Here is a 27,798-nt window from a genome sequence, read left to right on the forward strand (position 1 = left end):
TAAACAAAGATTACCTTCATTGGAATTCTAAATATCAGTACAGACACGAGCATAAGGAACAATTTCGGACTGCATTTGCATGTTCTGATCCTTTGCATGGTCAAGTTTGTAAAGGAAATTATGACAAGCACTGAATGTTTAAAATTACTCACCAGCGAATTAAAATCTGTTAACAACCGATTCCAAGTCTCTATTAAATATAAAAAAAGAAGATGTGGTATGATTGCCAATGAGACAACTCTCCACAAGAGAGAAATAAAGTCAGCTAATTTTATAAACAAACAAGCACTTATTATACAATTACTAATTACGCTAATCTGTATAGGGACTCGTTTTGTAAACAAAACAAAAACAAGTTTCTATTGTTTTACATAAATATGAACCTCATGACCCGTTGAACAATCAATTATACGAATTTTGTTCTGGTTCATAGAAAAGTAACAGCAACCGCTCATGTTTCCCCAGCTGTGTTAATACTCATTGGTCTTAAACAAGATTACGTGGGTCCGTCCTGATATTTCTGTAAAAGATACAATCGGCTTTTGTTTTATAACTGTTATCTGTAATACGATCTAAACGTTCCATGAGATGTAATTTTAATGTCAGTTTCATATTGATTTTAACTCAAATGGAGGAAAAATTAAAATTCCAAACAGAGGAGGATTCCTTATGATATCTGTTAAATGGTATGAAACATGTCATTTAAGATGACGAGCACAAATTATGATTGAATTTCTATGTAAGGTAAGGAGGTTTTACTGTACTAATTTACCAATGAGAATTTTCTCATAGCGTTTATTATTATTATTCATCATGTCTAAGTTGTATATCCCTTGATTTAACTTTAAAAATGAGATTTGTAACAAACAAACGTGAAATAATTTGCAAGTGCTCAATCAAAGTTATTGCTAGAGGGTAAAGTTAATTGAAACTTTTGCGTTTGCTTGAAATATATCGTATTTATAAACGGTTTCTTCCAACATAAAAGCTTCAATGTAACGGAATAAAAAAAAAACAATCTTCTTCTGGCAGAAATGATACATTAAGAAGTTTCAAAACTGAGAACAGCCAAAAGCTTTCAACAAAGATCATTTACTTTATTTTAAAATAAAACACTTAGTTCGCTTTTGCTTTTCAGTCATAGATTGTAGATGTTAAACGTAAGTCGCTTGATGTCTGTATATAGAAAAGTTAAACTACAAAAGACATAAAAATTCAATACGAAATAAATAAATAGAAAATCTCAAAGGTCATTGATATATCTAGCCTGTGAAATCTTATTGTTCATGAGGTATAGTGCCAATTCTCTAATGATATTATATAATGTTACTTGCCATTGTATGTTTTGAAACTCAAGGGTAAATTAACAATAACAAAATAGCTACCACTATAACTAGTAAACGAATAATAGTCTGAAACGGCAATTTTCAATTGAACAATAATCCTTAAGTTATTTTCATTTTTAAGTTAGTTTTCTACTGCGATAAATTCAATATTTTTCTAATCATTCGTTTGCAGTCAATTAACATGATTAAGTCTTTGTTCACAATGTTCAATCGTTGTGTAGTTACCTATGCAGATCAACAGCATTTCTGAATTGTCTGAATAGCTACTGACCATATTCAGACAAAGTAATCTATTGGCTGTCTGTAATTTCTCAAATTATAAAGCCATAGCTAGGTCTTTGATCGGTCACATAAGGTGCAAATACTTATGCATGTTATGCAAACACTTTCACATGGATTCAATTTGTTACGGCTTAATGCATTATCGTATTTAGTATGTTAAAGATTAAAAAAAAATCATTAATATCATGAAAAACTTTACAAAAATACGATACGAAATATTTAACATGTATTAATTCCATGAGTTACGAAATGGAAGATGTATTTTGACCATAGGGTACGAAATGTATATAATCCTTGGTACGAAATGGATACAATCCTTGTTACAAAATGCTAAATGTGGGGTACTAAAAGGCAAATTTGGGTACAAAATGACAGAAGTACGGAATGGTGAAGGTACGAAATGACTTGCTTTCATGCAGACTTTTCAGATGATGTTATTATAAATTTAAATGAGCGTTTCAGACTAAAATTAGTTTACTGTCAATTGAGAGGTTTACCTAGTTGTAAAACCAGGTTAATTCACGATTTTCTACATCAAGAAAATGTCTGTACACGTCAGGAGTATGACAGATATTTTCCGTTCGTCGGAACATTTGAGGTTTTGATTTTGCTATTGTATCTAGGAATTTTCGTTCTGAACTTCACTTGGATTTCGGTATTTTTTATTATTTTTTTATTTTACTTTTCACAAGTGTATGAAAGTTGACAAAACATATCATGTTACATTCTTCAATGAAATCAGGAACTTATAATCCAATGGTTGTGGTAGGTTGACTTCTTCCTTTTATGTTTGTCATTGTTTACTGTAATTGAGCTGTAAGATTTATCTTTTGAAATATTTAACACATAACTTACTATTGGTGATATGGCTGTTGTGTTTTTATTTGTTGAAGTTTAAATAGTGACTTGTAGTTGTTTATATTCTTGTTCTTTGTTGTGCAACACATTTCCTTACTTTACATATTTGAGTCATCAAGTATGTATGACATATTGCTTTCTTTACATGGTTATTCAAATGGAAATGCTCTTAGCAGATAAATGCATTACTGTACGTTCTGTAGCTCTAAAGTAAATAATATTCTCTGGAGTGTCACAATTTTTTAATTGCGTAATTTTAAATATCTTTAATTGATCAATAAATAAAACTATTTTAATACGATCATCAGATCACGTTCCAAAGATAGAGTTACAGAAAAGTAAAAATTAATCATAGCTGGATTCATTTGTAGTATTGAAACAAACCTGAATATTAGTCATAAATAGATAAAACTAACCGTTTTGTGTTTGTCAAACTCGATGTTTTATTTTAATCTTAAAGATATTAATTCAAGAATCACCATAAACAAATACTTCATGCGCAATCAACAAATACGTCGTATGTTACATCAAATTGTTTGAATTACAATATAAAATAAATATAAATCTTCTCAACAAAGCAGGAAATCAAGCAAAATGTCTGAATTGTTTTCGTATTAACAAACCCAAGAATTAGTACAAGAGCCAAACCATGTACACTGTTCAGTTACTATATCCGATTTTATAATTAAGGAGTAATCATGCAAAATGTATGTTATACGTTAAATAAAAAAAGTCAAGAATCCATAATGTATTCCGAATCTAACGGACAGATATTCAGATGAATGTTTATACATCACGAAAACAATCAGTGCTATTTCGCATTTGATCAGAATTACTATTAGGAAAGTAAAACGAGACAACTACATGTAATTCTTATAGTTGGTTTGCCTGCCAAAAAGTTGTTTCATTTGATCTAGATAACATCAAACCCACATGTTCAGATATTTCAAAATATCTTTAAAAAGTAAAAAATATGCCCACAAATGCATTTGGATACGTTTGCAAACAAGCTCTTTTGTTTCATTTATACTTTTTACCTATATGGAATTAGTTGAAGAATGTACATAGCGGCTTCTAGACGCCTTTTCTGCGAAATTGTTAGTATTCTATACTGAAAAAGACACAACTTTATAAAAGTGTGCTGTGTCTTTCTAAATAGATTGCAGTTTGAGGAAGAATAAAACAAAAATGAAAGTAAGTTTATTTTATTCCTCTGAAGTTTACCTGGCATAAAGCAACTATTGGCTAACTGCTACTCTTTAAAAATATAAAAAAAATATCACTATGATGATACAAACTTGGGGAAGATGTCGTTTGCGAGCTCAAAAAGAAAGTAATTATTGTCAAAAGATTTAAAAATTAATAATAAAAAAATAGAGTACTGCATGCTGATGAATACTATCATTCAAGCAGACTGTACTTGGTTCTGTCAACAGTTTAATATCTCAAACAGAATACTTTACATATGTTTTAGTCCTTGTATTATTTATGCCAAAAATGGTACTATCGGTGGTAAAGGCCAAAACAAATTAAAAAACAAAAAAACATATAACTTAGTCAGTTGTGTTTCCATGGAATGTTATTTCTGAAATACATACCACGAGCACTGAAATTCATATATTATACTTTTCTTACAAATCAAATAGGTAAAAAGAACCCAATAAGACCAGGGCACGCGGGTGGTGTCAAATGTTATTTGCGCTAACAACTCTTGTCTCTAGCAGGTTTTTTTTTATCCAGGAGAATTTGAAAAAGATAATATAATTTTAATTTTAAATTGCGATGTTCCAACTTGAAGCTGGAAAATGGATAAATATCCCTGGAAAGAGCGATATTAGTACATGTTGTGGATTAGCAGATTATTTGGGAATGATTTTCATTATAATTTATTTATTTGAATGCTAACAAATAGGTATCATATCTTCATTGAGACAAATATAGCAGATTTGTTTTAAAGTTTATCCTGGATAATTATGATAAAATGAAAAGTATGATAACTAATTGTAATATTACTCATGTCCTAAAATAATAATCTTTAAAAAGAAAATCCCTCAATATGTATGAAATTAAATTCATCGAAGATACCAGGATCAGGTTTACGTGAGAATGGTTATATCAATAACGTTGTTTTTATAGGTGAAATGTACTGTAATATTTTGATAATTTAAAAAATGTATTTATAATGCTACGCATTACAGCTTTATGTATAATGGTTGTGTTCATCTTGTAACAAATACTGTATTAGGTTAAATAAAACAAAAAATCCTGTAAAATTTGAATTTTATAAACGTAAATAACTTGTTTTATACGTAACAAAATATGAAAAATTAAGACAGATGAATAATTAATAATGCAAAGGGAAAAACTAAAACAAAATCAGTAAATTATATATGAAGTAAAACTTAAAATTAGAATTAAATGAAATACACGTGTTTTAACATAAGTCGTTGTGTAGGCTTTCGAACAACTTTGAAAAATACACGTGTTTCAACACAAGTCGCTGTGGAGGCTTTCTATAAATATCAAATCTTATTGGAATAAAGTTCTGACAAACTATATGAGAGCATGCTGGTGGTGATTAATGGTGTACATGCTCAGAACTCTAGTTTCTTAATTTGGGATACGTTTACTTACAACAAACATAAACAAAGAGAAATAAGTTGATTCTTAAAAAAGTTGAATCATTAATCATTGTTCCGAAAGCTTATGATTACTATAAATAACCGTGATTACTATAGCGCAAACTATGACGCGTCGAATCATTGTTCCTCAAGCTTATGATTACTATAAATAACCGGGATTACTATAGCACAAACTATGACGCGTCTCAGTTAATGATATCATATGCGTTTTAGTAATTGCTGCAACTGACACTTTCTTGACCCGGTGATGGTGAAATATGAACATTTCATGGTACAGAAATTTTCAAAAAAAGAACAAAAAGATGACTAATGTAAAAGTTAAATAGCACAAATACCGTACTCTGAGGAAAGTTCAAAACGGAGTGCCCTATTCAAATGGCAAAATCAAAAGCTCAAACACATCAAGCTGATGGATAACGAATGTCGTATTCCTGACTTGGTGCAGGCATTTTCTTATGTAGAAAACCCTGGTTTTACAGCGATTTAAAGTTCTCAATTGTATGAGAGTCGAATAATATTTTATTAAATTGACAGCGAAATGTGAACAAAACAAACAGACAAGAAAAGAAAAAATGTCAAAAATAAGGTACAACAGGCAACATTATATTAAAATAAATATGCCAAAAGAGAATAAAACAAACAGGAATATAGTAAAGCACATTATCAAAAACGGAAGAAAAGAAAACACAAATTTACCATTTACCACAATAACACTATGACGGAGTGGATAAATTCCGGTCAAGTCAATGAATATTGCCAAAACTAAACTAATTTACAGTACAACTAATAATTTGCAAAGACAAATAAAAGACATATATAACACTTTTTATTAAGATGATAAACAATAAAATCCATACTTCAAGACCATAAAAAGGTTTCAACAAAAAAAAGAGAAAAGTATGAGACAACGTCTGTAAACATATTGTTAAATTTCAAAATAACTTGATTTAAGAGAAAACAACACGTGTCGATAAATCAGGTATACTATTAAATAGATGACTATAAGAATCAACGTATAGACAATACGTATATAAGTAATTCAGGATTTTATTTATGAATTACAGTGGATGTCTTTGCTCAAATTACTTTTATTGAAAACTCTTAATAGGTTTAGTTAAACTTATATTACTGATTGTTCTTTCTGTTAATGCACCAAAAGTTTCATTAATTATGTCGATAGGCCATTCGATATAAGAATATAAATTTTAGATTAAAAATATTTTTATAGACCAAATTATGGTGCAACTATACAGCTTTAATAAGTAAAACCCCATTCCACATACTATAATAGATTTTGAGTCATGAATTCAAAATACACGGTAACACTTCTTTTATAATAGCAATTATTGTTTATCAGATAATTGAATTTAATGAGGCTACTGGCGTATGTTGTTTTTGGATTATGTACACGTGTTTGTATTATAAATCAAAAGTGTCCGCTTACACTGTCTTACATTTTGGAAACACCTCTTGTTAAGAATGATTACTATCACGTGCATTTTGTTCTTAAGAGTGTAAAGCACGTTATAACTTTCTCACATAGCATCTGTTTAGCTTTATACAAACATTTTGTTATAATCACCCACAGAAAGACAATAGGGTCCCGGTAACATTACCATTATTACGACAGATTACAGACGCTCTCCCTAGTATTTGTTCATCTACTTATGAATCTTTATTATTTAAATCTTCATTTATTTTGGCATTTTTCGCTATGTTACGTGTAAGTGAATTTACGACAAAAAATAAATCCGATTCTAGTACCGAGGCACTGCAATTGTCGGGTGTGGTCGTGTCAGATTGTCAATTAAAAATTAACATTAAGAAAAGTAAAACGGATCAGAGAGGTTATTCAACGTTCATTGTGATAAATAAATACAGAGATAACGCGAGCATTTGCCATGTGTTAACCTTGAAGAAATATTTAGCTGCACGTCCTGCGGTTTCAGGCTGTTATCATTTATTTATGCATTTTGACGGGTCACCGCTAACCCGTTATCAACTGTCAGCTATGCTAAGAAAGTCAAATATTTTTTGTAACATTCCAAACCCTAACCTTTTGAAATTGCATTCATTTAGAATTGGAGCCGCCACAGAGGCGAGCAAACGTGGTATTAATGACGAAGCTATTACAAAATGGGGAAGGTGGTCGTCAGGTGCATTTGAGCGTTACATCAGGATTCATTGGTGAAAATAATTTCAATTTTCAATTTCTTTATATGTACATAAAGAACAGAAGTAAACAACATTATAACAAACTCCTTAAATAGTTTTCGGTTTGTAGGTCATGAGCTCCAGTCAACTATTTGGATAATGGGATCTTCTATTCCCCATTGGGCTGGCATAACAGCTGCTAGCCGATCTGGTGGGAAAAACCTTAATTTGGATAGGCTTGGAGTACAAGTTAAATGGATAACTAAATCAGGAATGAAATGGAAAGATCTGGATTCATCTTTTGAAAGTGAAATCAAAAAGTGGCCAGCCCCTAATTATATATTTATACATCTAGGTGCAAATGATTTAGTTTTTATGAAATCAAAAGAGCTAATAGAGAACATCAAATGTTCAATTTTGAGAATAAAGGTTTTTGCACCTGACATCAGAATAATTTGGTCAGACATTTTACCAAGGCCCAATTGGCATGGAACATTAAGGCCAAAGTTAGTGGAAATAGCTAGAAAAAGAGTCAATTGTGCCGTAAGATCATTTATAAAGACCGAAGGCCAATATATTTCGAGGTATCCAGCTATCAAAGCCTCTGAACACAATTTATTTAGACATGACGGCTGCCACCTGTCACAAGTCGGTATTGGCATTTTCCTAAATAACATTCAGGCTGCCATTGAAACTTTCGTACTCGGTGTTGCTAAGGTTTTCCCACCAGATGAATGAGCGCAGAGAATGTTTGGCGGTGAATGGGGATTTATAAGACCCTCATTCATTTGGCGGTTCAGGGAGACAATAAACAGACTTGGAACTGTCCCCCTCTGGCACATATCTCTACCCTACCGGCTCTTTAGTGGAGGGTATCAAATAATTTCCTAGGGTTCACTCTTGTCATCAAGAGGAATCCCCTCCACTTCTGGTATCAGAAGGGAGGTGTCATCTCCGCAGTACACGTAATTCAGGTTGTTTGCATTTAAAAAATCGGAGAGACTGTTGTTTTCAGAGGTCTGTGTAAACAGAGGGGGGGTCTCTGTCCAGTCCACTCTTGCACGTAGGAGGGATGTTTTGACACTTATGTTATCATAGGGTCACCGATATGCTCTTTTCAATCCTTTGGCTATCGGTTTGTTTGTCTCCCTGGAACTGGTTAAACATTTTATCTGCGGCCTATCAAATATCCACACATACATATTTTGTACATATACTTGTTGTATTATTAGTAATAAATATTCTATATTCTTTCTACAATTTGTATTGTCTGTTTTTCAGCGCCAGTAGTCCGTTTATTAATAACAAATAACGCATATCTGTGTACTGTTTCATAATGAAATGATGCGATTTCAAACTATCAATCCCTGTTTTTGGTTGGGTACTTGTTGCTTTGTCTTTAGTTTTCTTTTTTATGTGTGTATATTGTTTGTCTTTTGGGCGTTTTTCAATTTTTGTCATGGCGTTGTCAGATTTGTTTCGTCTTATGGGTTATATCCCTTTGGTATTTTCACCTCTCTCTTCCATTGAAACTGTAGTACCACATAATATGTTTTTCCATATGAGGACATTTTTATTTACGTCGTAACTACAATCCCTTTCCCTTTCATGAATGTGACCTACCGAATTAGACCATTTACCGGATTTGTTATCACATAAGCAACACGACGGGTGCCGCATGTGGAGCAGGATCTGCTTACCCTTCCGGAGCACCTGAGAAATGTGAGATCACCCCCAGTTTTTTGGTGGGGTTCGTGTTGTTTATTCTTTAGTTTTCTATGTTGTGTCGTGTGTGCTGTTGTTTGTTTGTCTTTTTCATTTTTAGCCATGGCGTTGTCAGTTTGTTTTAGATTAATGAGTTTGACTGTCCCTTTGGTATCTTTCGTCCCTCTTTTACATCGTCGTTCCATAAATAAATGACAAATGTATGTCCATAAATTAAAGTTTTTGAACACTGAGCTACAAAAAATATGAATTTACGAGGTTGATAAGACTTTTGCACACGACTGAGCCTATCCTAGTATCAGATTTATGTCATTTTGTTTCTAAGCCCAACAAACAGCTAATCACAATAAATGTATATTAGCCATTAATCTTCTATTCGTATTATTTGTTTTGTAACCATAACCTAGATAATTACGTGGGATTATCATGATATTTCCAAGATGAAACACTGTAAGAAATAATCAGCTTTTGCTTTATAACTTTTTGTTTTGAAATCAGATGATTTTCTGTCATTCTTGACAATAATCTGTGATTGTTCATAGTATTTGTTAAGGGTTTTATTGATTTTAATCAACACGGGGATAGAGAAAAGGTTTTCTGACTAATTTTGTAATAGTAACAACCAGGATTCAAATCTTGAAATTCATATAAGGCTGCAATAATTGAATTTGTTATTTCATCTGTATCACAGATGATCATAACTTCAGAAGTTACTTTAATGTCATTTAAAAGGTGCTATTAAGGTAAGAAGCTTAATTATTCTTTTGATTTAATCTTGTTACTCAATATACAGACATTTAATTATTAATTTATTTTATTAAAGACGCCATAGTGAAAAAATATAGAAAATGAAATTGAACAATCTCCATTAAACACACCACATGGGAAAATAAAGATTGATAAACACTAAAACCATCGAAACTCGGAAGTGAAATCAAGTACTTTGGAAAAGCTAGCATTGTCTGGTACATTAGTCGCGTAACTCGTGTTCTGATCCGACAAGTAAAACTCTATGAAAAGGCTTCGGATATGACAAGCAATTCGGCGTCAAGTCTATTTATTTCATAAAAAAGACGGAATAGTGATTACGATGCAGATTTATTGTTTAACTTCTAGAGGATTTATACTCAATATGCTCTTCGGGTACTTCTAAATGTTTGCCATGCAAAGGAAAGTTTGCAGTGAAAAAAAAAGGATCTCGTTTTATGTAGTGTAAAGCTATATTCGGTACCGATCTTAATTGTGAGATCAACTTCAGCTTTTGTATTGCTCGGTCTTTAGTTTTCAAAGTCGTGTTTTGTGTATTTTTGTTTGTCTTCTGGTCGTTTTAAACCATGGCGTTGTCAGTTTATTTTTTACTGATGAGTTTGAATGTTTCTTTGGTATCTTTCGGATCTCTTTTGTCAATTAATTAGTTATTTAAGATATGAAGCAGGCCTCACTATGAGATCCCTTATTATAAGTAAAAATGGGAGAGTTGCGATCAAATAGTCAAGAACATGACAAGAAATCATCTATAGAGCACATAAGAAGTAAAAAGATAATCCCATCTTCTTCTTTTTTTTTTCTTGAAAAAAAACCTTTACAAAGTCTTCCTCATAACAACTCATCGTATAGAGTACCAAAGTTGGTCCCATAGAAATACCGACTGCATGTTAATCAAATGTCAATAGAAAGTGGCAAATATGTTGTCAATATAAATCCAATCATCTCGATGACGTCGTAAAACAAGTGTATACCAAAATTACATAAGCGTTCTAGTCTTTATTCGTCTATGTTGTGTTTGTCTATTTGTCTATTTTTCTTTATATATCATCTGGCCATAGCGTTGTCAGTTTATTTTCAGTTATAAGGGTATCTTTCGCCCGTCTTTTGAATGAATGAATGAATTTATTTATTTGCAAAAAGCATTTACATGCTATAGCAATCAAAGCATATATTACTTATATGACACAATAATAAACAGCAGAAAACAACACATCATACAAAGTTAAGTAAGAATTTGACATCTCTTTTCCCATGCTGCCTTAATATAATTACATAATTTTATAGAAACAGTTTTATTGACAGCTTTTAACATTTGATCCAGTTCATAAATATTTGGCCAAGAACAAAAGTATTTTGGTAAATAATGTGACCTTACAGGTCTGTATACAGGAAAAACTAAAACAAAATGATATTCGTCTTCAACAACGTTCATATTACAACAAAGACACAATCGTAATTCTCTTGGCGTATTGGTATATCTACCAACTTCGATATTTAATTGAAGTGTCCCACTACGTAGTTTCGTAAGTAATCGAACATCACAAAAGAAATTTCAGTAATTTTCAAGACAAAAATCTGTCTTGATTCTTCTATACATGTAAAGTGTTTCACAATCACATAAAGATGTGGACCACTCTTGTAAATATTGATCAGTAATACGTTTTTTTAACAATATCAAAAACTACATAAGTTACATCCTGTGAAATCCACAAAAAGTTTTAAAAAAATAAAATATGAAACCAATATTTTCAAATTCTAATACGCCTTGAAACATACACCACATAGAAATCTACAAAAACGGTTAAAATTAATTCAATATCACGATGAAAGCCCCATATTTCTGATGTGTAACTAAAAACGGAACTAACTATACTGTCAAATAAAATACAACATTGATCAGTTGAAATGTAAACGCTTTTGAGAGTATTCATTAGTGTTGATAAGGCCTTGGATCCTTGCTGAGCCAGACGTTTCTCTGTTTGTAGAAATTTGCCATTAGAATGCAGTAATATTCCGAGGTAAACATATGAATCAACTATTTGGAGTTTGTTGTTGTCATAGAAAAAAATATTCTTAACCCGCTGCCAGCCATTTGTAAGGAAGCAACCATTTGATTTTCTGGGGGGTGGGGTGGGGGGAGCTGGGGGGGTTGCTATGGATTTTTCTGGAAAAAAAGTTTGTTTCCAGTTTTTGTAGAAAAAAATAATTTGTTTTTGATTCTGAGAAAAAAAATTGTTTGTTTCCCCCTCAGCTGCCACTATATGTAATGCTAAAATTGAAAGAAAAAAATTGTTTTCGACTGGACGCGAAAAAAAGTTTGTCAAGAAAAAAATCCAATATCGTCCTCTGTGAATTCAGAATCTAAAACATGTATGTCTAAATTATCAAAAGTTTCATAATTTAATAGATTTGATACTTCCTCACAAAACTCCGAAGGATCAGCACCGAGAACATTTTCAAAGTATCTAGACATCTTTTCATTATCAATTACACATGTTTTCTTCTTTTATGCTTAAGTGCTGACCAAAATTTTCTGGGATCCGTTTTGGCTATATTACACAGTTCCATGCTTTTTCGTCGTTTAAAAGTATATTGTGCTTGGCGTTTTATTTTATTGAAACTATTTCTAGCGACTACATAAGAGAGTCTATTTATATCGGTAGGATGACGTTGAAAAAAGTTCCTTGCTTTATGAAAATGTTGGCGAACTTTTTCACATTTTTCATTGAACCATTCATTATTTGGCCTTTTATGAAGAACTCTTATATATATATCTGGATTTGTTAGCCATTCTCTAAATAATCTTTCAAAATTCCTTACGAAAAAAGGATTACAGTTATTGTGAGTACGAATGATTATACTAATATCCCGTTTATTATCAATTATGATTTTTTTATGTTATGTGATCAACATACAAAAAAAATATTTTGTATTGTGCTTTGTTTGTATATACAAATGACATGACAGAAAGACTGACAACATTTTGCAGGATCTGCTTACCCCTCAGGAGCACCAAAGATCACCGCCAGTTTTTGGTGGGGTTCGTGTTGCTTAGTCTTTAGTTTTCTATGTTTTGTCTTCTGTATTATTTTTTGTCTGTTTGTCTTTTTATTTTTAGCCATGGCATTATCAGTTTATTTTCATTCTATGAGTTTTACTTTCCCTATGGTATCTTTCATTCCGCTTTTGATCTTAAGTTTGAGATGAATGTATTTTATCAGTTCTTCTGTACCCGTATATTTATTCTCATTTGTATCAACGACAGCTATAATGTACTATATATAAGACGTGTTACGGTACTTTTCTATTTCAAATTTATGTATTTGGTTTTGATGTTATTTTTGTTATTCTCATCGGATTTTGTCTTATACTTAGTCCGTTTCTCTGAGTGTTACATTTTAATGTTGTGTCGTTGTTCTCCTTATATTTAATGCGTTTCCTTCATTTTAGTTTGTTCCCCGATTTTGTTTTTTGTCCATCGATTTACGAGTTGTGAACAACGGTATACTACTGTTGCCTTTATTTAATGTCATTTGATAAAAAAGAAACCTTTCCGTTTTGAATTTCATTGGCGTTCTGCATATTTGCTATTTTACTTATTAACCAATTTTAAACAAAAACTTACAATGTTTTACGTTTCACATGTATGTTGACATAATCTTTGACGAAATCCATTAAAATTCAAAAGTTGTGTCTCCAGTAAATGGTTTCATTCTATTTCGATCATTTGACTAACACATTTGTTAGAGATGTTTTGTTGAAAATGTTGTATTAATTTACTAAACAAGGTCATCTGTCTAGCATGTAATCCAATACTGTCAATATTGAAAAAATCTTCCAAGATTTAAGAAATAAATTGGTTGTGCATTAAAACCAATTTTGCGTACTTTTAAACTGTGTATTTCTGTGGGGATTACATACGACATCAACCTTGAGAATGGCTTCTACTCCGATAATGTAATGAATATTAACCAATTTTAGTAATTGACTTATCAAAGATAAATTTGCTGAATAATGAATTGTTGTTCTCTCCTTTGTTGTATACACAATCAGAAGGTTAACGATTTTTATTTTGAATGCTGACTGTGTTTATATGCATTTTGCTTAGAACATGAAATAATTAACCCGGTTTAATTTTTTAAAGTCTGCAATGAACAATGTATACTCAATACGGCAGCTAGCACTGGTTTCAACCGATTTTTATTTCTATAGTTATTAATTGTACTTAATCTTGTCGTTTAAAGTACAGATATTAAAGAGTTATATAAAATAAAATGGCGGACTTTACCTGTCATTTAGTTTTGAATATTATCAGTCACTTAAAATATGAAATGGTTAGTTTTACTGATTTTTTTAATTAGTTTTGATTTAACAAATTCAGATAAGTGATTTTTTTTTTAGATATCAAATGTCCATGACCATACCATTTTAATTTGATTGATTAATTGAAATTGATATGAATACTTTTTTTTCTGCAAAGACAAAAACGAAGATTTACACTACAGTGTTTCTGATGTTCCGTTATATTCCTCTTATAGTTGATGTGTTTCCCTTGGTTTTAGTTTGTAACAGGGATTTATTTTCTCTCAATCGATTTTTGACGTTTTAACAGCGGTGTTCTGCTGTTACCTTTTTTCACAACTGTATCTTTCAGTGGGATAGCTGAAGAATTGCTATATGTTCATAGTCGACAACACCAAAATATTACCAATTTGTATTATCTATAAGTCACGACCAGAAATACCTATTAGTTAATGTATACTACATAAGTTCAGAGTGTTATCAAATATTGAACAAGTCTTTTCTTCTTATCAAATAGGGAAGTTTATCTTACAAACATATTGTTAAAATTCTCATTACGTTTATATTTGCACTTGCAAATTCATTTTTAAGCACACTCAATTAACTTCGAATGATCTTTTAATATTCTTGATTAAGCTTAATTTACAGTCAATTTCCTGGCTGAAACAAGTCTATTCAATTTACGAGCAACAGAGTAGCGGACTAATGATATCTCATCAAGACTCATAACTATATGATCTATAAGAACGCCTTTCTCGTCATGCTCTCACTATGAATAAGTCGGCTATGGAACGATTGTTGCTCAAAGCAAAGTTGTATAATTGAATTTTAACTATAACAATTACTGTTTAATGGAATGTGTTTGGACGACATGGCTACAGGGTTATGACAATCTTTCTGAAGAAGCTTTAGTCGATTTTGTACGTTTATCAATAGAAAAAAAGAAAGAAAAAACTTGTGAATCAAAGATCAGAGATTTACTTGCTACTATATATATGTCAATGTTACAGCAATCAATCGACAAAAAAAAAAGTCGTTTAGAGGTCAAAATACGATTTTCAACAAGTAGCAGACATGAAATCTTTTAAAAAACTTTGTGGAATTTCACCATTGTCAATAAAAAAATGTGATTCCAAGATCAGAGGTTTTACTTCTCCGTATCTATGATAAAAACACAGCAATTTTTGGACAAAATAAAACCAAAGTCGTTTAGTAGTCAATGTACGATTTTCAATAATTGGAAGAAATAGAAATATATAGCTACATGGTGACCGTTACAAAAATATTTTAGCAAAAACCATAGTGGAGTTTTACCTTTATCGGTAGAAGCAAAAAATAACGTCTAGTAAATACAGTGATATAGATTTTACTTGTCCATATCTGTGTTAATAACACAGTAATATATTGTCAAAAACCCAAAGTCGTCTGGAGTTAAGTTTTGAAATTACAACACAACAACCACATTGTGCAAGAAAAGTTGCAAGATTGAAGTTCGTCAAAGTTATTAATATAAGGACAATGAATTGAATGATCCAGTAAATCCTGTTGATAGCAAGACAAATTATACCTTCAGATAACAAGAGTGCACACGCTGAAATGTCTCGCCTTCTATACTAATCATTGATATTATGTTGATAGTCCTAAGTATAAAGCTAAGCTTTATTACAACTGTCACATAAACTTAACATTAACCAAGATAACTAAACAAAGACCAATGAACCTTGAAAAAGAGGTCCAGGTCAGATGAACCATGCCAGGCAGACAGGTACAGCTAACAATGCTTCTATACAACATATATAGTTGACACATTACTTATAGTTTAAGAAAAATAGACCAAAACACAAAAACTTAACACTGTGCAATGAACCGTGAAAATGAGGTCACGGTTAAATAAAACCTGCTCGACTGACATAAAGATCATAAAATATTTCCATACACCAAATATAGTTGACCTATGGCATATAGCATTAGATAAAAAGACCAAAACTCAAAAACTTAACTTTGACCACTGAACCATGAAAATGAGGTCAAGGTCACATGACATCTGCCCGCTAGACATGTACACTTAACAATCATTCCATACAACAAATATAGTAGATCTATTGCATATGGTATGAGAAAAACAGACCAAAACACAAAAATTTAACTATAACCACTGAACCATGAAAATGAGGTCAAGGTCAGATGACACCTGCCAGTTGGACATGTACACCTTACAGTCCTTCCATACACCGAATATACTAACCCTATTGCTTATAGTATCTGAGATATGGACTTGACCACCAAAACTTAACCTTGTTCACTGATCCATGAAATTAGGTCGAGGTCAAGTGAAAACTGTCTGACAGACATGAGGACCTTGCAAGGTACGCACATATCAAATATAGTTATCCTATTACTTATAATAAGAGAGAATTCAACATTACAAAAAATTTGAACTTTTTTTTCAAGTGGTCACTGAACCATGAAAATGAGGTCAAGGACATTGGACATGTGACTGACGGAAACTTCGTAACATGAAGCATCTATATACAAAGTATGAAGCATCCAGGTCTTCCACCTTCTAAAATATAAAACTTTTAAGAAGTGAGCTAACGCCGCCGCCGTAGCCGCCGTAGCCGCCGCCGCCGGATCACTATCCCTATGTCGAGCTTTCTGCAACAAAAGTTGCAGGCTCGACAAAAACGACAATGATCATCAGGGCTCTGAATTCAGGGCTCAGCTCATTTGGATCGGAATTTTGTACTAGACATTTAGTAACCTTTATGATTGTAACAAAGAACAAACCCGGTATGTAACTAAGTGGAACATGTACGTGCTTGTCTTACTGTTTTTATACTGAATTCCGAAAAGTTTTTCTTCGTTTTGGTACTATTCTAGATTAAAGGCCATTATGTGTGTCTTCTACATGTAATATCATTTTCTACTGCCAAATGATATTTATAAATACTCCAATTCAAAAACTGTAATGTGGAAAGAAATTGATCAAATAAAAAAAATTAAAATCACAAAAATACAGAACTCTCATGAAAATTAAAACGGAAAGTCCCTAATCAAAACACGAGTCAAATATGTGATAACTTGTTTTTTAAGGATATGAACTTGAATTAAAATTTGTGAATTGAATGATTTGATACTAATGTTCTTTAGATGAAGACGAGATCTTGAAATGCATGTTAAAGTCAATCTGCTTAAAATCTTTAATATTTAATAATCAATCAGCTGAAAATGAGTCACGTGATGTCGATTTTTTTCTCTATAAAATGTACAGCTTATAGTCAGAACACCATTACATTTATTACATTATAATTAATGAATTAGAACACGACAAAATAAGTACAAATTTTATTAATTTCATCAAGGCTTCTGGCAGACCATTATTCATAGTTGAATCTGAACAAAGCAGTCAGTGTTAAAAATAGATTCTGATGTTTCAGATAATATATAGAGTCTTCGCTTGTGGAGTAAAACTAACATATTTTTAAAATAAATGCGGTCAAGTTTAATCGACACGGTGTTAAGATTCTCATTGTTTTATTGGATTTTACTCTAAACCCAATTTTTGTTGTTACCTGACAGATATGGTTCAAAGTTTGGTACATTGACTTTTAACAAATGAGAGGGGAACACGATGTGCAAAATAATCCTACAACTGTAGAAGTTGGAGACTATTTGGATTATTTGCAAAAAGAGGAGTGTAAACTCTTTTAATATTATGATTTTTACGAATTGCGTTTCTAGTTTACTAAAATTCGATGGTTCATATCAATCATTCGTTTTCATTGCATGAACATTCATATATAAACTATCAAACAAACGCAAACGATATATTGTCTGTTCGTAATATTGCATTTCTTTGTATTTACAATAGGTTTGCATGATGGAATTCCGATTGTCACTAGTTAGTATCGATATATTGCCTTTGTGTTTATTTGATGTTGTCTTGTGAGTATCTACTCCATAACCCTTTATTTGATATAAAGATAATGACTATTTATCGTATGACAGCCCCTCTTCATAACAAAAAAAGTTATTTTTAATCATCACATATATTAATAAGCACACCGGATTTCCTTGTTATGTTATCCAAAAATAGAATAATAATCACTAGGTTGTTGCTGCAGCTGAAATTAGTATCTTTATAATATGTGGGTATTTTGTTGTCACAACGGGTCTATTTTCAATAAAAGCAACTCACACGCAATTACAAAATATATAATAGTGTTTAAAACGCTTTGAACTGTAACTGACAGTTCTTTGAGAAGTTTATATCAGGTTTCATAGTAATCAGGTATGCAGTATAAGGAGTTTAAATTTTCTGGGGTCTCTTGCTTGAACTCTATTGAATCTGTACTGATTGATATGTTGGTCTGGGAAACCTGATGTATCTATTAGTTGTTATTGGATTTCGAGTATCTGTCAGTATCCATTAGTACTCTAATGTCGGTATTTGTGCATCTAGTTTTTTGTTTGTTGTTTTGATGCGTCTTCGAATGATTTTTACATTTTATGTTTTATCGTCACACCATTACACAGGTTTGGGCTGGGAAAGTATATTTAACACATTTTCCTGGTAAAGGCTATTGGGCACTCGCAGACATTTTCTTTAAAGATAAAATTTATGAAGATAGTTTAACAATGGTATTTGTAAGAAAGACTTACCGATATCGGTGTTAGTCGTTCTATAAGGTATAGAACCACTCATTTCGAACCCGGTCAGAAAGAACATGCAATGAAGTAGTGCATATTATAAACAATATAGTTCCTACTTATAGAAGAGGGACGAAAGATACCAGAGGGACAGTCAAATCTATGGCAAGCCGTTCTCGTCAAAACTATGTTTAAACCATTTTTCGAAAAATTTACCCACTGAGAATTACAACAAAATACACTGAGATTTAAAAACTTCAAAACACACACTGAGAATTAAAAATTACACACTGAGAATTAAAAATTACACACTGAGATTTCATAAAGACGCACTGAGATTACAAAAATGAAAAACACACACTGAGAATTGAAAATTACACACTGAGATTTCAAAAAGACACACTTAGAATAAATAAACTGAAAACACACACTAAGAATTTGAAATTACACACTGAGAATTTAGAATTACACACTGAGATTTGTGCGCATTTTTTATGTGCACATATCTAATTAGAATACTTAATCTGAATATATCACAAGCTTAAACAACTAGGGGACAGAACTCGTCAGTCCTTCGATTTGGTCCCAAATTATTTATAAAAAAAACTTTAGAAATACAAGCTAGAACAAGAAAAATACCGACTTATTCTTATTACAAAATATAACCAAATTGTGAAAAACTTTATTAAAATTATAACAAAACATTAGAACAATCTGCAAAAAACCAAAGAATGCCGTGAAATTTTACTCAAGTGTCTATTATGATAGCATATAAACGTAACAAAAATATAAAAGATTACCTTGCGAAATCAGGGTAACAGTTGGAAGACTTTTGAAAAGGGACTCATGCTTAAACTGTTTTAAGTAAAAAAAAAATCCCGATACACTGGTAGTAATGATCTGAATTATAGGCAACAAACTTATGAATATGAGCGATTTTAAGTCTTGAAATTTATTAGGAATGTTGGTTGAAGGAATTGCTTTACATTATAATGACAAGAGTTCTTGAGATCAAGATATTAATCTGTTGAATTATTCATCTCATGAATGTTCATTAGTAATTTGCATATTAATCTCAGTGTGTATTTTTGAAATCTCAGTGTGTAATTAACAATTCTCAGTGTCTGTTTTTCAATTTATTTCATCTTAGTGTGTCTTTTTAAAATCTCATTGTGTAATTTTGAATTCTCAGTGTGTGTTTTTTAATTTTTTAAATCTCAGTGTGTAATTTAGATTTCTCAGTGTGTTATTTTAGGTTTTTAAATCTCAGTGTGTATTTTTTTTCGAAAAAAAGGGTTTAAACATAGTTTTGACGAGAACGGCTTGCCATACAAACCCATCAATCGAAAATAAACTAACAACGCCATAGCTGTATATTTGTCAATAGGGGAACTATTCGGAATATTTCGTATCAAATGAAGTATGGGGACTTGTGATCACTAAAGAATATTTGTTACCAGCTTCTTTTGAATAATACAAAAGTATATAAAATTATAATAGGAGTGCACAATTATCCTGTTGTTCAGATCATAATTACCTATATCATGTATATTTAAACTGCCTATCTTCAAGGAACCTGCACGCTTTAATATGCAATAAAAAGTATGTTAATTGTTCAAATGTTCAAAGTAAAAGTCAGGAGAACTTATAGGTTTGAAATTAATTCCGATTGACTGTCATTTTATAACAACAACTGTAACAAACAAAGTAGCCATTAAGCCTTGAAATTGCAGAATTAAATAAAGATAGTAATGGAGCTATGAATTATAGGTTTTATTTCATAATGGTTTTACATATAAGCATCTATTGACGAATTTTATATTTTTTTCTTTAGATTCGGAGTTCTAAATATTATTATTTTCCATAATTGTTATGTAGTCAAACATCTTCATGTATGCGTTGGTTTCATTGTTGTTGTGTTGTTATATATTGATGTTTACTCAGATATACTTCCACTTATAGTGATGGACAAGTTTTAACTTGATGAATTTATAACATCAAACAATTAAAGCATTGCGTTGGAATCATATTATTAATTGAAAATATCTATTTTCAATCCAGATGATTATATTTTATTGATTTAGAAATAAAAGTCCAATAATTATCTACCAAAATTTTACCCGATAATTTTTATTTTTTCATATTTGGCATTTTATATATTATTCATGTACAAAAATATATAACAGAATGAAATGAGGAATTCTATGACCACGTTCTATGTGAAGATATTTTTAAAATCAATATGAATAAAAATGCACCTTTGCGACTATCATAACTAAAAGCTATAACCTTTGGATTTTATATTTTATAATAGACGAAACCCATTAAAATCTGACGGATTAAAAGTAGTTTATTTTTCATCCTACGGCATTGAATGTTTCAGATATTAAAACTATATGTGTATTGATGAATCGTAGTCTGATTATAAAATAATACAACAACTAAAAAAGTAAAACAAGGTTGAATGTTTGACTATAGGCACAATAAAGTTAATTAGTTCATATCGGTTAAGAATAAGCTTATCTTATGGCACGAGAACACAGTTATTTCGTAGTGCATTTCTTTTAGCCAATAAATTCAAATTAAAACAATCGCACCTGCTCTTTCTCAAAAAGATTTTTACAGTGTAGTGTACTACCAGTGAGACAAATAATATCAAAATTATAGAAACTTTTACCAGGTCTAACTCAAAATATTGACAATTCTGTGTTAAGGGGGTGTAAAATTCAGTTTGACAGCTTCAGACGTGATAAATTTGACCTTTTTGAACTGGACCAAATCACTACTTTACATAAAGATTCAGCACCCAAATTTACATGTAATTACATCCCCCTACTTAATATTTCATGCATTTAATATCAAGAAATAAATTGGGAAAGTGTATCAAATAAAACATGCAAGTTATACACTGTTTACACTAGGGACTAGATCCGTGGACAACGAAAACCACAGGACAATAACTGTGTCCTTGGACCTTATTGGATAAAAAGGAACCACATAACATTCATTATTCTTCAGTAATAAATTCCATCGGTTATCACCAGAACAAAACGGACCAGAAAACCGGTCGTTAACGGATTTTTACATGATAATTATCGATGGGGCATGGTTTACGTCTGTTAATGACCGTTTGAACGTGGTTTCTCTCTGTTAATGACCATTGGGGCGTGGTTTCTTTGTTAATGACCGATGGGGCGTGGTTTCTCTGTTTAGAAAAATGGCACTTTAATAAAACATTTTTTCATGTTGAATAGTTTACCATATGTTTTCGTAAATTATAAGATTATAAAGAACTTGATTTAGTGTATTCATTTACTTAACAATTGCATTAATTAAAAATGAATGGCAGTATTACTACGACTAGTCTTCATATTTGCCATAGAAATCGCACAACTACTCGAGTTTGCTTTGGATATTTTGAATTTATGAGAATTTTTAAAAACCTGGTTCCTCAATAAATAAACATAATAGTTTTTGAAGAACTGGTCATTACCGTGATATACCGCAGGACAATGGTATTGACTGGGACAGCGATAATGACCTCGCCTTCTGCTCAGTCATTATCACAATCTTAGTCAATACCACTGTCCTGTTGGCAGTCCATATATCACGATAATGACCAGCTTTTCATGAACTATTATGTAATTATGTATCCTTGCTCTAGTACAAAACTCAGCATAACACCATCTATTGTGGGAAAAGCGTGCTACTTGTAAACAATTGTAGTTGTGAGCGTGTGTTTTGAAAGAATTCGAGGCTTGGATTATGTAAATTACATCATAAATGAGAAAGATAGAATGAGACAGAATGTTTTTTTCTTATTTTGATTTTCAGTTAATTCCTACATTCTGATGTTGAATGCGAAAGTTTTGAGATTAAAACTTATGTTTGATGTTATAAGGTTGCGCTTCCGGCATGTCTCCGAAAAAGAACAATTATATTTGTCGATATATTTGCGTTAAAAGCTTCGACCACTTACCAATTAGACGGGTACCACAAACATTGAAGGAAATACACACCCTTCACTGTACTTATTGGAGTGTTTTCTATGCGTACGGCGGGTTTTTTCTGTCATTTCACCTAAGCTTGATGTGTTTCATTCGTGTATTGCTTTATGCAGTCTGACTATATATTCCATCTCCACTAGAGCGATATGATGACAGAAAAATACACTCAATGAAGATTTCATTCCAAATTCACAACTATAAAATATCTTCTCAAAGTATTTCTACTGCTGGCGAATTTGAGATATTGATAACATTCCTGTTAATCAAAACTAATTCCTATTTTTTAAAGAATATATGACTTATATGTACATAAGATGGAATCGTCTCATATATTCGTGGCTGACCCCACTTAGATATAAGAACGAACATTCTTATATAATCTATTCATTGTTAATAATAAGACAAATAATTTATAAATATGTCTTTTGGCATAAAATACCTAACGCCTACTTTTAATCTACTCAGGGTTCGTGCATGAATAAATTAGCATTGTATCGTCTGGCGTTAGTATTAGTACATTTCCTATTCACCAATGTCTTAGATTTCAGTGTTTTATGCTAACGAATTGGATAAAATGTGTTCTCACATTAAATGTTTTAGTTTTAGTATGTTGTATAGACATATACGTAATATACTGCTGAATAATATAGAATTAATGTTTTTCCAGTGGTGTTGTTTTCAATTAATGGTATTAGAAAGCAAATAAATATTAATAAAGAGATATAGCTAACATTCTCACACACGGCTAAGAGATAATGCGACTGTTGACGGCTCCTTGAATAAATTGCTTTAATTTTCTCATTGATTATTGGCCGTTGTATATTTTGTTCACGGAGACTTAGCTGTAAACAACAGACGCGTCAGATATGAAATGAACATGATCAACTAATCAGTGTCAGTTAAAATTATTGTCAGTGATTATAGCAGAGATTGCATGTGAACTATGATTTAGGTATGTTTATTTTTTTCTCACTTTTTTTTCGCTTTAAAATCAGCGCTTCCTAGAACATTTGTTTTACTTTATTTCTTTCATTTTTTTTTTCTTATATTTTTTTGTGTGTTGAAAATGTCTTTATAAGTAACTTTAGCTTTTCCTTCTTTTTTCCTTTTTGTTGTAAAAAAGGGGGGTCATTTCATCTTTTTTTGTATTCTGTTTGTTTTACTACTTGAGGTAATATTTAAAGGGAGGGTTCGATACGTTTGAGGTAAACCAACAAAGTTTTTTTCATGGCTTCTTTTTGCATGGGTCATTTTAGTTTTTGATAAAACTTGTATAATCACGGTATACACAGCTACTTTTGAAGAGGTACTATTTCTGTACCAAAAATCTGTAGTACTGGAAATTTACTTTTAATATTCAGTACTATTTTGTTCCTTTGAAATTATTGTAATATTTAGGTACCTGTATTTTACAGTTACTGTACTTGATTTGTACTTGAAATTTAAGTACTACATATTTTTGGTTATTGTTCCTTTTTCAGTATTTTGAAAGTTTGTCTTTTTCAAATTTCGTAAAGATATGATGTTCAAATATGGGATACTGTGGTCATTGTTGGTATTATCTCTATACCAATATTTTAAGTACAAATCAATTACTGGAAAATACAAGAGCCTTGTACATGTATTAATACACAAGCGTTTTTTGTAAATCATCAAAAGTATCATTTTTTCTTTTGCAAGTGCTAGTACATAACTTTTAAACTCTATTGATATTAGTAACAAGAAATGATATGTTTGATGTTTTATGCAGACGATTTAATCATGATTATAAATTCATTTAATCATTGAAAAACTCTTCCGTTTGAACTCTTTAAATAAAACCAAAAAAAGGAGAAATACCATACATGTACATGTATCGTTGTTTAATAGGATATGTACATACTCTCTTGCTAGAGCCAGCATGTTTTCCTTCTCAAGTTATTGCTATGATATTTGTCTATGACACTTATTTTGTTATCTGAAACTGGTTTATTTCCATTAAACTGGTTTATTTCCATAAAACAACAATATCGCAGTTGCTGTTAACAATAGTTTAGGGAGCTACCATTTGAATTTTAGGGAGAGAAGGGGGAGGGAGGTAGGACGAAAAATTAATCCTGAAATTTTGTTAATCGTATAAATCTCTGTCCTGCCTTTTATATTTTGAACTATATTCGGTCCTGCCTTTTTTATCAGTTCATCTTGACTTTCATTTTTACATAAATTGCCGTTCTGTCTTTTTTCCCTATGTTGCTCATCCTGCCTTTTTTTTTTAACTCAAAACTCTTGTACTGCGTTTTTCAAATTTCATCATAGCCCCCACCCACCTCCCTCCTTTCCACATAGCTTTCTTGTATATTGTTTAAGCTTGCTCTTGCTCTCAAATTATCACTTGCGAACAGATGGTCATCATGGCTTTAAAGAATCGTGTATGCCTTGTATCGACTTGTAAAAAACTTATAACCTGACAAAGACACCATTATTCTCAGTCTAAAGGAGTATTCTTAGTTGAACAATTTGTTACTTGTTAATAACCAACAAAAAAACAATCTTTAAAAATCTTTTTCACATTTACCTTTTAAAAATTTATAATTTTATGCATACCTGCAATACAAGTCGTTACTGAAATAGAAATAAGATATCCCGAACACATGCCCCCTTTTTTGCGCCACATATAAAATGCACGCGGCCGAATGAAAGAGAGAGTTTTAAAAAGTCACGCCCACATACACACAAATAAGCTCAACGCTTGATCCCTGACTGAGCTAAATTACTATTGATTTTATATTAACAGATTTCTATCAATTTTAAATGGATTTGAGGATCATATGTATAGTTTATTGGTTTAATTGTAAGTGCAAATCTCATAACGAACTATTATTTATAACACTTTGTTTGAAATGGTAAGGTTTTGATCCGACTCCCGGGAAGCCTTTAAAAACCAGAATATTTTTCTTTGTAATTTTAAGTAGAACTTCGTATAAGAACTCATGATTGTTATAATCTAAAGTAGGAAAATACGATAGTGGTGTCATAAAAAGGGAAATGTGCTGAGAACGAAGTTTTTTTATCACTTGTCCTTTATTCTCGGTCGAAACGAACAAAGAACTCTGTCTCTGCTATTTTAGGAATTCGCTAATTATAATAACACAACACGGAAACGAATGAAACCTACATTGTGTGCGGCATCTTATTTTTTAAAACAATAGACAATTGTGTTATACATATCTTTAGTAAGCATACACGTATAACATGTGCCCGTCATATTTGTGTATTTTTGTTTTCAGTGTTGAAACAAAAAGATGTACATAGCGCTTAATCCATCTTTCTGATTGAATTGATCATTAATTCCTTTTTATTAATTTTCTTACAGGTGACAAAATGTAATTAATGATCAGATGACTGTGATTGGAAGTAAAAACAAACCAGACACATGTCTTTTAATGCGAGAGATAGCTGTACCGCGTCAGATGGCAATATGAATTTACAACAAAAAATCAAACTTTTGTAATCCTTGAAATTAATTGCACAAGTATTTTTTTTTTCGAATCAAAGAAAAAAAAACTCGATCTGCTATTCCACATATCTTAGACACAGAGTAAAATGTTTTGAAATTATTAAAAATCTTACAGTAAATATATCTATATCAGGAAGCGTATGAGAATGGTTGATGTCGATCAAAGGAATAGAGTTGTCTTTCTCGGAGCAGGTGGAGTAGGAAAAAGCTCGGTATTAAAAAGATTTCTGTTTGGTACATATAACGAAAAATACAAAGAGACAATAGAGGATTTGTTCGCTAAGGAATATGATATATGTGGAACTCATTTAAAAGTTGATTTTCTTGATACGGCCGGAAATATTGCTTTCCCAGCAATGCGACGCCTCTCAATTGTCAATGCTCACGGCTTTGTTTTAGTTTATTCTATCACAAATGAACAAACATTTGAAGAAGTCAAACAATTATGGGAGCAAATAAAGGAAGCCCGAGAAAATTATCAAGAAATTCCATGTGTAATTGTGGGGAATCATTTAGATGAGGAAAATAATAGACAAGTTGAGAGATTTGATGCCCTTAATTGGGCTTACAACGAGGACTTAGGCGGAGGGTTTATTGAAGTTTCTGCCAAGGAAGATACCGGAATTTCCGACATTTTTAAACTTTTACTTGGACAAGTCAAAACACCTCGAGCTAAACATACCGAACGTTTTATGTTGCGACGAATGAGTGTTCATTCATTAGAATGTCCCGAACCGGAAACGACGCCACCAGAAGATATTCAGGCTGAAGACAAGTCTAAATTCTCACGCAGTCGCAGTCTTATACGAAGAGGAAGCAAGCCAAAAATGAAGCGATCATCAAGGTCAAAAGGTGACTGTGCCGTTTCATAATTTTTCATACTTTTAAAGGAACAACATTCAAACTTATTGGCTACCAAATGTGCTTATCTATGAGTTTGAGCATTTGCTGCGATGTAAGGTTTGTTATAATTATGAGAGAAAATGTCCAACTTTTTCTTGAATGCACGATTTTTTATAGTTGTATTGCAAACTATTTAAATGTTTTATATCGTATTTAAAGTGCTCATGAAGACTATAAAAGAATTTGTATTGTTTGTTTGTAATAAAAAAACCAAAAACCTTCAAAATTTATGTATATCAGGGTTGAGTTATATATTCAAACTCACAAGTTGTTAATGCCAATTAATTATCCCCATTTGGATATATATAATGCTACTAGATTTAAACATCATGAAAATGACACACATGATATTTTTCAAGGTTACAAATAGCACAAACTTTTGATTACTTTCAAAACATTTTACAGTCGATATATCGGTACTTTGATAGTATTTTTTCCCCGTAAACGTCATTTCATCCTACCATGTATTGTAGGGAGAGGGAGACACAATATCAAGTGGAAAGGAAGGGGGCATATAAACCATAGGTCGAATACTAACAGACAAGGCCATACCCAAAAAGAAAAACGACAAACGGACAAACAAATAAAACAAAAAAAAAACCTTAACCCACTCACAAGTAAAGATTTAGTAAAACCATTCCAGCCAAACCGAAGTGACTTCAGAT

At 31.5% G+C, this 27,798-nt stretch overlaps 1 pseudogene; it reads left to right on the forward strand.

Annotated features, from left to right (window-relative positions):
- Positions 1–620: 620 nt before the first annotated feature.
- LOC143045206 (ras-related protein Rap-2a pseudogene) lies at positions 621–27,790 on the forward strand (annotated as a pseudogene).
- The last annotated feature ends 8 nt before the right edge of the window (positions 27,791–27,798 follow it).

The sequence above is a fragment of the Mytilus galloprovincialis genome, chromosome 9, assembly GCF_965363235.1.
Source record: "Mytilus galloprovincialis chromosome 9, xbMytGall1.hap1.1, whole genome shotgun sequence".
Classification (NCBI taxonomy): domain Eukaryota; kingdom Metazoa; phylum Mollusca; class Bivalvia; order Mytilida; family Mytilidae; genus Mytilus; species Mytilus galloprovincialis.